The sequence below is a fragment of the Tribolium castaneum genome, chromosome 4, assembly GCF_031307605.1.
Source record: "Tribolium castaneum strain GA2 chromosome 4, icTriCast1.1, whole genome shotgun sequence".
Classification (NCBI taxonomy): Eukaryota; Metazoa; Arthropoda; class Insecta; order Coleoptera; family Tenebrionidae; genus Tribolium; species Tribolium castaneum.
In genome coordinates this window covers 12,373,025-12,381,387 of record NC_087397.1, presented here as the reverse complement: position 1 = coordinate 12,381,387, position 8,363 = coordinate 12,373,025, and the positions used below count along the sequence as shown (strand labels likewise).

The 8,363-nt window shown below is 32.6% G+C and overlaps 1 non-coding gene across 1 annotated transcript; it reads right to left on the bottom strand.

Annotated features, from left to right (window-relative positions):
- Positions 1–3,851: 3,851 nt before the first annotated feature.
- On the bottom strand, positions 3,852–3,941 carry Mir6009 (microRNA mir-6009). The gene has a single exon (NR_129346.1). It is a non-coding gene; the product is annotated as a microRNA mir-6009 (primary transcript).
- Positions 3,942–8,363: the final 4,422 nt, after the last annotated feature.

Below are 8,363 nucleotides of genomic sequence, written 5' to 3'. Positions count from 1 at the left end.
TCCGTCGTAAATTGCTCACTCAATTGTGGAATAAATCAACGACACGGAGCGTCGGAATAAAAACTGACACACCTTCAGAACGTCATCACATTCGCAGACGGACATTTTTTACCCTAAATCAACAAGCTCATAATGCACGCAGCGCCCACGACCACCATTGTCTAATCAACCATCAAATCAAGCAGTTTAGAAAAAAACAGAAAGATTTTAAATGCATGGGTGGGATTTTTGCCGCCAAACTAATTTGCTCATAAATTTGGTTATTACTTCTTTCATTTACTAAATCAAAAAATAGTCGGAGTTTGGTCAAATCCGATTCTTTGGACAATTTTACTTGAGATACTGTCATTCTCAGAAAACTCCTTTCAAAAATTAATATTTTAAAAATTGCTTCTAACGAAGTAATTTAATCATCCCTCCTAATTTTACATCTACAAAACAAAATTTTGAATGTATGGTACAAAAATACAAATATTTGCATAGTGTCTATCTACTAGTTAGAAACAAGAGTATTAGATACAAAAAATTTTTTGCAAATTTTTAGGAAAAAGTAGAAAATAGTCAATTTTTAACTACTATGTTCTCTAGGCTCGGCTTATCCTTTCTGAACCCAACAAACATTTGGACAAATATTTTATATTCTAATTTTAAGTTGGCTTGTACATAAAATAACGGCTAGTAGTAGCTAAATTAGTCAAAATAATTTACATATTATCCTGTAATTAAATTTTCAAAATCATTTGCTGAAATCAGGGAACTCCAGATGGCCACGTGGTATAAAGTAAAATTTCGAAGTAGAAGCTAAAAAAATTCAGATCTAAGGTCTGCATCCGGAAATACAATATAATGAAACAGAATTCACAAAACAGTAATAAAGCAATTATTAACAAAATATATACTTTTTGGTTTTAGTGAAAAAGAACAAAAAATAAAAAAATTAGAAAAAAAGAAGAACAGCCATTTCAGGAAACTTCATTCCGAAATTTCAAAGTGCTTTTAGTAATGCGTAAGTTTTTTTCAAAATATACGATTCGCTTTATATTTAATGTATTTTGCGACAAAAAAGTTTCTGAAATTCATTGGATTCTAAAATTTACATACTATGCCTTTAAGGCGACAACATAATAAAATAAATACTGATGTACTACTACTATTGAATATTTTTTGAAGAGTATGTTTCTAGTTTTTGGTAATTTATAAAATGGAAATCGGTAAGTAAATTGATTGGTAATATTACTTTTTATCTTTATAACTCTTGCTGTCTTGTCCGTTAACGCAAACATAAAATGCTCCTATTTCTTACGTTGTTAAACAAATCCAAGAATTTTGTATTTTCACTGTCAAATTTTGATATTGTTAAAGTCTTTAATAATTAAAACCTGTTTGAATAAACTTTTTAGAAATATATTTTCACACCCAAGATTTTTTTGTCCCGTCCGTCATATGTAGACAAAAGGTAAATTAATCAGAAGTCATTGCACATTGCCTTATTCTTCGGTTTTGTGATTTGAAAAATTTCAACAGATTCAAATAATTGTTGGAATTTTTGTCTTTTAAATTAACAGAATTTTATTACGCTTGTATAACGATAAAAATGTGAGATCTTCTTTGTGTCCCGTCCGTCATCAATTTGTATTTCTCTTTTCTAGACTTATTTCAAATTTTAAAATGTGGCTTTAATTGTAGGATGCAAACAATTTGACTGGTACTAAGTTACTATAAAGAAAACTTCACTGTTACTGATACTGTTGATAAAAACTAAAAATAAAATCTCAAAATTTGTGTAAAGTGTCCCGTCCGTTAAAATGGAATGGCTGAGAAACAAGAAAAAAAATTAAAACGCTGATTAAAAAAATTAAAAGTGTTATAACTAAATAAATAAATGTACCTACCTACCACCACAAAATTTAAATTAGGCACAAATAACAACACACGTATCATTTTAAATTAAAAAAATATTTCTTTGTGTTTGTAATGTAATGACTGTAATGAGTATGAAAAAGACTAAAAAACAAAAAAGAACAACGACGAAGAAGAAAATGCTAAAATAACATCAGTGGAAATTTTTGGCCGGCAACAAATTGATTTAAAGTGTGGCAAAAGTATTTTAACAAAAAAAAATATTCAAGACAATGTTCAAAAGGACATGTTTTATTTCAATTTGTGTTAATAGAACATAAATTTTGTTTCTTAAACGACAATTTCGTACAAAATTTTTGGTTCCGTCTTGCCAACAAACAGTTCAAACACACCTGTCGACAGTGATCCATTTTGGCATAGCCCCCGGACACTTCACATTCAAATCAACCTTCGCTCCTGTTTTTTTCCTATTGTTGACTTCCTGCTTTGTAATGAATGAATTATAACGCTTTTGGCCAATTATTTTTGAATTATGTTATCTCCACCGATAAAATCTTATCTAGGCCAACAATAGAGATATTTAGTGAGTCTCTATGAAATTCATTAGTGGTTGGAGGTAAAAAAAGCTCAAGAAGCTCGGCAGCGTTCTGTTTTTAATTAAACCGCGTCCTTGGCGGCTACAATAAATTCGTCGGTAATTTATAGAGCAGGCAATTATAGATCTGATCATGATTTGCACCGAGGGCCGTAATTTATTGAGCCGTATTGTATAGCCAGACACTCCCAACTTGTCGCATTTACGCTTGTCAGTGTCTTTTAACAATAATCCTTGATGGAATTAGGAAAAAAGTCAGACGGACAAGCCTTGCTCTTCATCCAGCAAGCAGATGAATAATGAACGGCTAAACACTAATGAGTTTCCGACTAATGTCTTCATATCTATTACTCCAACTTGTGGGTTTGATAAATAGACGCGGACGAAAAAATCATTTGCTTACCGTGTTCACCTACGAAGAGGATTCTTTTATCAACTCGCGATTGTTGTAATGCGTTTCGCTGATTCTTTCATTTTTAGACAATTAATTGTGAGGCTCCGGCTATTAATCACTGGAAGAGTTGCTTACTAGATGCCATATCTAGGAGACAAAGCTGCAACCCAGCCCTGATTTGAATATAATGACTAAATAACAATCGTGAAAAGTGTTCGAGCAACTATTGGCCACCTGTTGCGCACAAATGCAACAATTTGTTTGATGTTTATCGTAAATTAATCCATTAATAAAGTGACCGGAAACGCAAAAAATGGACCATTAAAGCACCAAATCATGAATGGGTTGCGCAACGTGGCCTTCCTGCAAGGACAAGTCCTTTCGACTTGACTTTGTCCCGAAAAATTCGGACGATGTGTTCGATTAAAATTCCTGGAAGAGTTAACAAGAAGCTGATAGCTACATGGCTTTAACATTACCAATTATAATAATCCAAATATTTTGATAGCGCTTTGGTCATTATCACTCGATTTAAATTCTTGCTTTTTATTAGATTGCCGCCGTATTTTGGAGGCCCATCATCAGGCTAGACCCAAGCGTCCCTATCAATCAATCACCTCCCCACTATCATTTTCTGGCAATAATTCACTCTGAAAAATGAAATTGGTTGTTCGAGATTTACGAATCATCGCCAGCTAACTTATAGCCTGGTTATGTTAATCTTATTACCGATCGAGCTAATAGTTTTACGCATGTTTGACTGGAGGTGAGAAGATATGATCTCGAAAAACACCCTAATGTTGTAATTTATATGGATGGGACGTTTCGCCTTCTAATTAACTTGTAGTTATTCGAAATAGCGGCTGAAAATCCAGCTAGGTTCACCTGTTGATGGCGGAATCGGGGCGAAAGCTCCCGCAACAGTAGGTAGGAAACCTGTTGGAATTCGCCGAGGTTTGTTGGCAGATGAGTTCAATTGAAAGGTCAAAGTTCACGGGTAGACGCCTGTCGCACTTGGACTCGTCGAGCGCCCACGCAAAGAGCGTCAGGGTCTCGCTCAACATTTGAGCCAACGAAGCCAAACAACTGTCGAAACGGAGAATTCCGGGGCTCATCCCCGAGACAGATTTCCGGGAGTGATGTGACAGTGTCCGGGACTTGCTCCACGACGGACTGGACCGAGGTAAGCTGGGTGAATGAGGCACTTGTTGATTCCCTCCATTGATTTCAGTTTCAATTTTTCAGTTTTCAGGTGGGTGTGATGACCCTTTAATATGTTGTGATAATCCCCCAAAATTGTTTCTAATTGACTCAGCACAGAGCAACATTCTAGAGTGAAGAAACACGTGCAGACGGCCGTTTTTGAGTAGATTTTTGACAATATTCAAAAAGTGGAGTAATTAAAATGTTGTGATTTACGAGCGCTTCTACTTCGAACAAAGCGATTAATATTAATTGCCAATTTAAAAGTTCGACTTGATGTCTATTAGCCAGTTTCATAAATAATCCGCCAAATTAATAACAACAAGGCGTTGAGGGTTAATGAATTAATTTGACACGAAATTTTCATAATGACTTTAATGGAATCGTATCGAGATAATTTATGTTAAAATTTGTAATAAAAACATTGTGTTTATATCGCCGTAACATAATCTCATCGTTTTACCATATTTATCAATATTAATAAAGTGCAATAACGGACGTGTTGAGAAACCTGTTTGCCACATCGTTTCCAATTTTTGCGCGAAATCGCGATTACTTTGTAAATACCTAAATTCCTTTTATTATTTGTTACTATAGGAACATTTCCCTTGATTTTATTGATCACAGGCCTCAATGCTTAAGTTCTAAATGATGAATGAAAGTTCTTACAAAATGTCACGGCCATCAAACATAGTTTGTATTATTAGCCCAATCAATGCGTTAAAAATACTTTGAAAGTTATTTATAGACAATGCATCGATCGCAATAAAAGTAAACGACTCGATGAAACTAATTTAAATGTTATCTTATCTCAAAGTGTGATTGAAAAATCGTACACTTGGATTGGTTTCACCGATGACTGAAAGTCCGATAAAGTGTGAAGTACATCCTGTTCATAAGCTTTGCATCTCATAATCATATTACTTGCAGATGCAAACGATTTATTACCTGTCTCCACGAACATCGTAACATTTCTAAATAAATCCGACCAGGTTTCTTTATAGCCCTGCAATTTCTCTCAGATACCAAGATACCATCACAAACTGCTTTTTGTCCAAAATTTGAACTTCATAATAAATTACAAAAGATTAGATTTATAATTTTGTTAGAAAGAAATAATTCTCACTCTCTTAATTAAGTATTGACTAATGGTCGAAATCGGATTTTTACGAACTTAAAAACTTTAACTATATCCCATGTCAGTTCATAGTAGAAATGGAGCACAAATAGAAGGTTTCTGGTGGGTTTTCTTAGCTCAAAACGTGCCGCTGGGATTTAGTTTAACACAGAATTCTTTTCATTTACAAAATCTCTAAATTTGTGCTTTACTTTTCACTCGAAACAATTTAAATGCACTGTTGCAATTCTACTATAAACTGAAATGGGATATAGATGTCAATATTGTTGTATTTGCTGCCATAAAATTAGTTCATTTTTCTTTAAGAATATCTCAACCTAGAAATAATCTCTCTGCATTCCGAATCATAAATTGTCCCATATTACTAAATATGTATCAAAACCCAACATGTCTGCATTATCAATATTTTTTCATTCAGTTTTTTTATAAAGTTTATTACTAGCTAATTTTTGAACTTCTGAAATATTTTTTAGATTCTTTAAATTTTAATTAGTTTAGTGGCTTCAAGTAAGAACTTCTAACCTTGTAATATTTACTACTTGATAAAATATTTTTCAATGTGGTTTGATTAAAATAATTTTGTGCTTTTTCTAGACCATGAGATACGTCCTTCAGAATTTAAAGACAGTAGAACCTTAAATTTAATTCAATAGCATAACAATTAAATACCGTTCGATTTTCTAAAATTTTGATCTAGTTATCCATAACAGTTACGTTAACCCAATGTCTATTACAGAGATAAGGTTCCAACTTTTGCTGTGGAATTTAGATTGACAGACTTTTATTGTCTTTGATAGATTATCGTTTTATTCTGCTGAAGTGTCAGTCAAATGCGCTACTTGGGATTTTCTCCAACGACAGTATTTTCATATGTAGTTAGTAATCGTAAGAAATCAACATAGTTCAAAATTTCACAGCAAGAGTTGATCTAAAAACTTTTTGAACGCACTGTATTTACGCAATACATTTCACTGCTAAGGTAAATGTCGTGGATAACTAGATCAAAATTTAAAAAAAATTGCTTGGTATTTGTAGATTTAAAGTAAGTTTAACTTCTTTAATTTCTGTCATTGTTACTTGCATAATAAATTAGTAATTAGTTTCTTACGGTGTGACTATATAGGTTCTGGTAGTTGGTTGTGGTACATTAAAAAGAATTTTCGAAAAATTAAATTCCCGAATAAAGCAATACACAATACACAAACATTAAAGCTGTCATTTCATTTTAACGGACGGGACAGTTTGCACAAATTTTGAGATTTTATTTTCAGTTTTTACGAACAATATCAGTAGAAGTGAATTTTTTTATAGGTACCAGTCAAATTGTTTGCAACCTACAATGCCAGCCACATTTTTTAAATTTGAAATACGAACGGACGGGACACAAAAAAGACTTAAAATTCTTATCGTTAAACATTCTTGTTAAAGTTGTGTTAATTTAAAGGCACTAATTCTAATAACTATTTTTAAAGTAAAAAAGGTGGAACCTGTTGAAACTTTTGTAACCACAGAACCGAAGAATAAAGCAAAGTGCAATGACTTCTGATTAATTTAGTTTTTGTTTACACATGACGGACAGGACAAGAAATCTTGTGACTATAAATAGCTCTAAAAAATGTATTTAGACAGGTTTCAATTGTTAAAGACCTTAACAATATTAAAATTAGATAGTGGAAATTAAAAACTCTTGGTTTTGTTTAACAACGCAAGAAATAAAAACCATATTTTATGTTTGCGAAAACGAACGGGATATCAAAAGTTTTACAGATAAAAAAATAATATTACTAATCAATTTACTTACCGATTTCTACAATGTCTTTTTAAATGATTCTCATCTACTCGTCGGGGAATTTCTCAGAACTGCCGCTTTATTCAACTAATGACAGGCATTTAGACATCGAATATTACTATTCTCCATTTATTAAGTCTCCAATTCGGAAATAAGCTTCGATAATAAAATTGTTTTTTTGCACCCTTTAACAATTTATTTGCATTTTAACGAAATTTTTAAAATTAATTGTTTGACAATTTGTGAATTTCACACAACTGACAGTTTTGACATTTATTGACAGAGAATTCAATTGAGCAGAGCCGCACTTTTTTTTTAAATGTAAACCAATTTCACAGTTAACTAGATGAGAATCATTTAAAAATACATTGTATTTTCTAAACTACCACAAACTTTAAAAATACATTTCAGAAAATATTTAACAGTTATAAAAGACTTATAAACACTTATAAAAGACTTAGGATAGGTTTATAGAAGCGTCATTAATTTAATCCGCAATTAAATGCGTGATTAACTGATCACGTGACCAAATTGAAGCAATTTCGCGTTGCTAATTGTTAACAACAAATTAAAATTTAATGTAGCTTTCTATAAACCGGCCTATAGTATGTAAATTTGAAAATCCAATGAATTACTTTAGGATAATCACTTATATCCTGTCCCAAAAACTCTTTTATTGCAAAATACATTAAATATAAACCGAATCGTGTATTTTGAAAAACACTAACCATTACTACAATTATTTTGAAATTTCGGTATTGTGTCAGTTAGGAAGTTTAAACACAATTATTTTAGAAGATTAAAATATCAAGAGTCTATGTCAATCGTTTAGGAATTTAGGAAAATAAAAATAGTGTCAAACATTTACATTTTTAACAAAACGGATTTATTTCGGGCTTCCAGACAAGCTGTTAAAATTGCTGGCTAGGGAACTTTCCCCAGTATTCCCAAGTCTTGAGTAATGAGCATCTGCTATCCTTATCACGGGATTATTAATGATTTCTGATATCTCTGGCTACTTTCCCATCATGCTCTCTCGTCTTGAAAATTAATTTCTCGCAGGAGTATTTCTCCATTCCTGGCATATTCCAGCATAAATCAGTCTGGTGGCCTAATTGCGCTATTTATAATTCGAAGTGGTTTTCCTTAAAACCGAATTAAATGCGATAAAGCGTTGTTAACAAGTCGGATTTGGAGCTTCTGCTCGAGCGATCCATCATCCAATCGAATTTGCGTCGTTTGTTGAAACGTCCATCCCACACAATATTTGGTTAACAATCTCGCCATTAGCCGTCCAATGTTAAACCCATTGACAAGTTCCTTATACGGCCTGGGTTCGTCCAAAAACTTATTTGTAAGATGTAATGTCGAAACGCACACAACT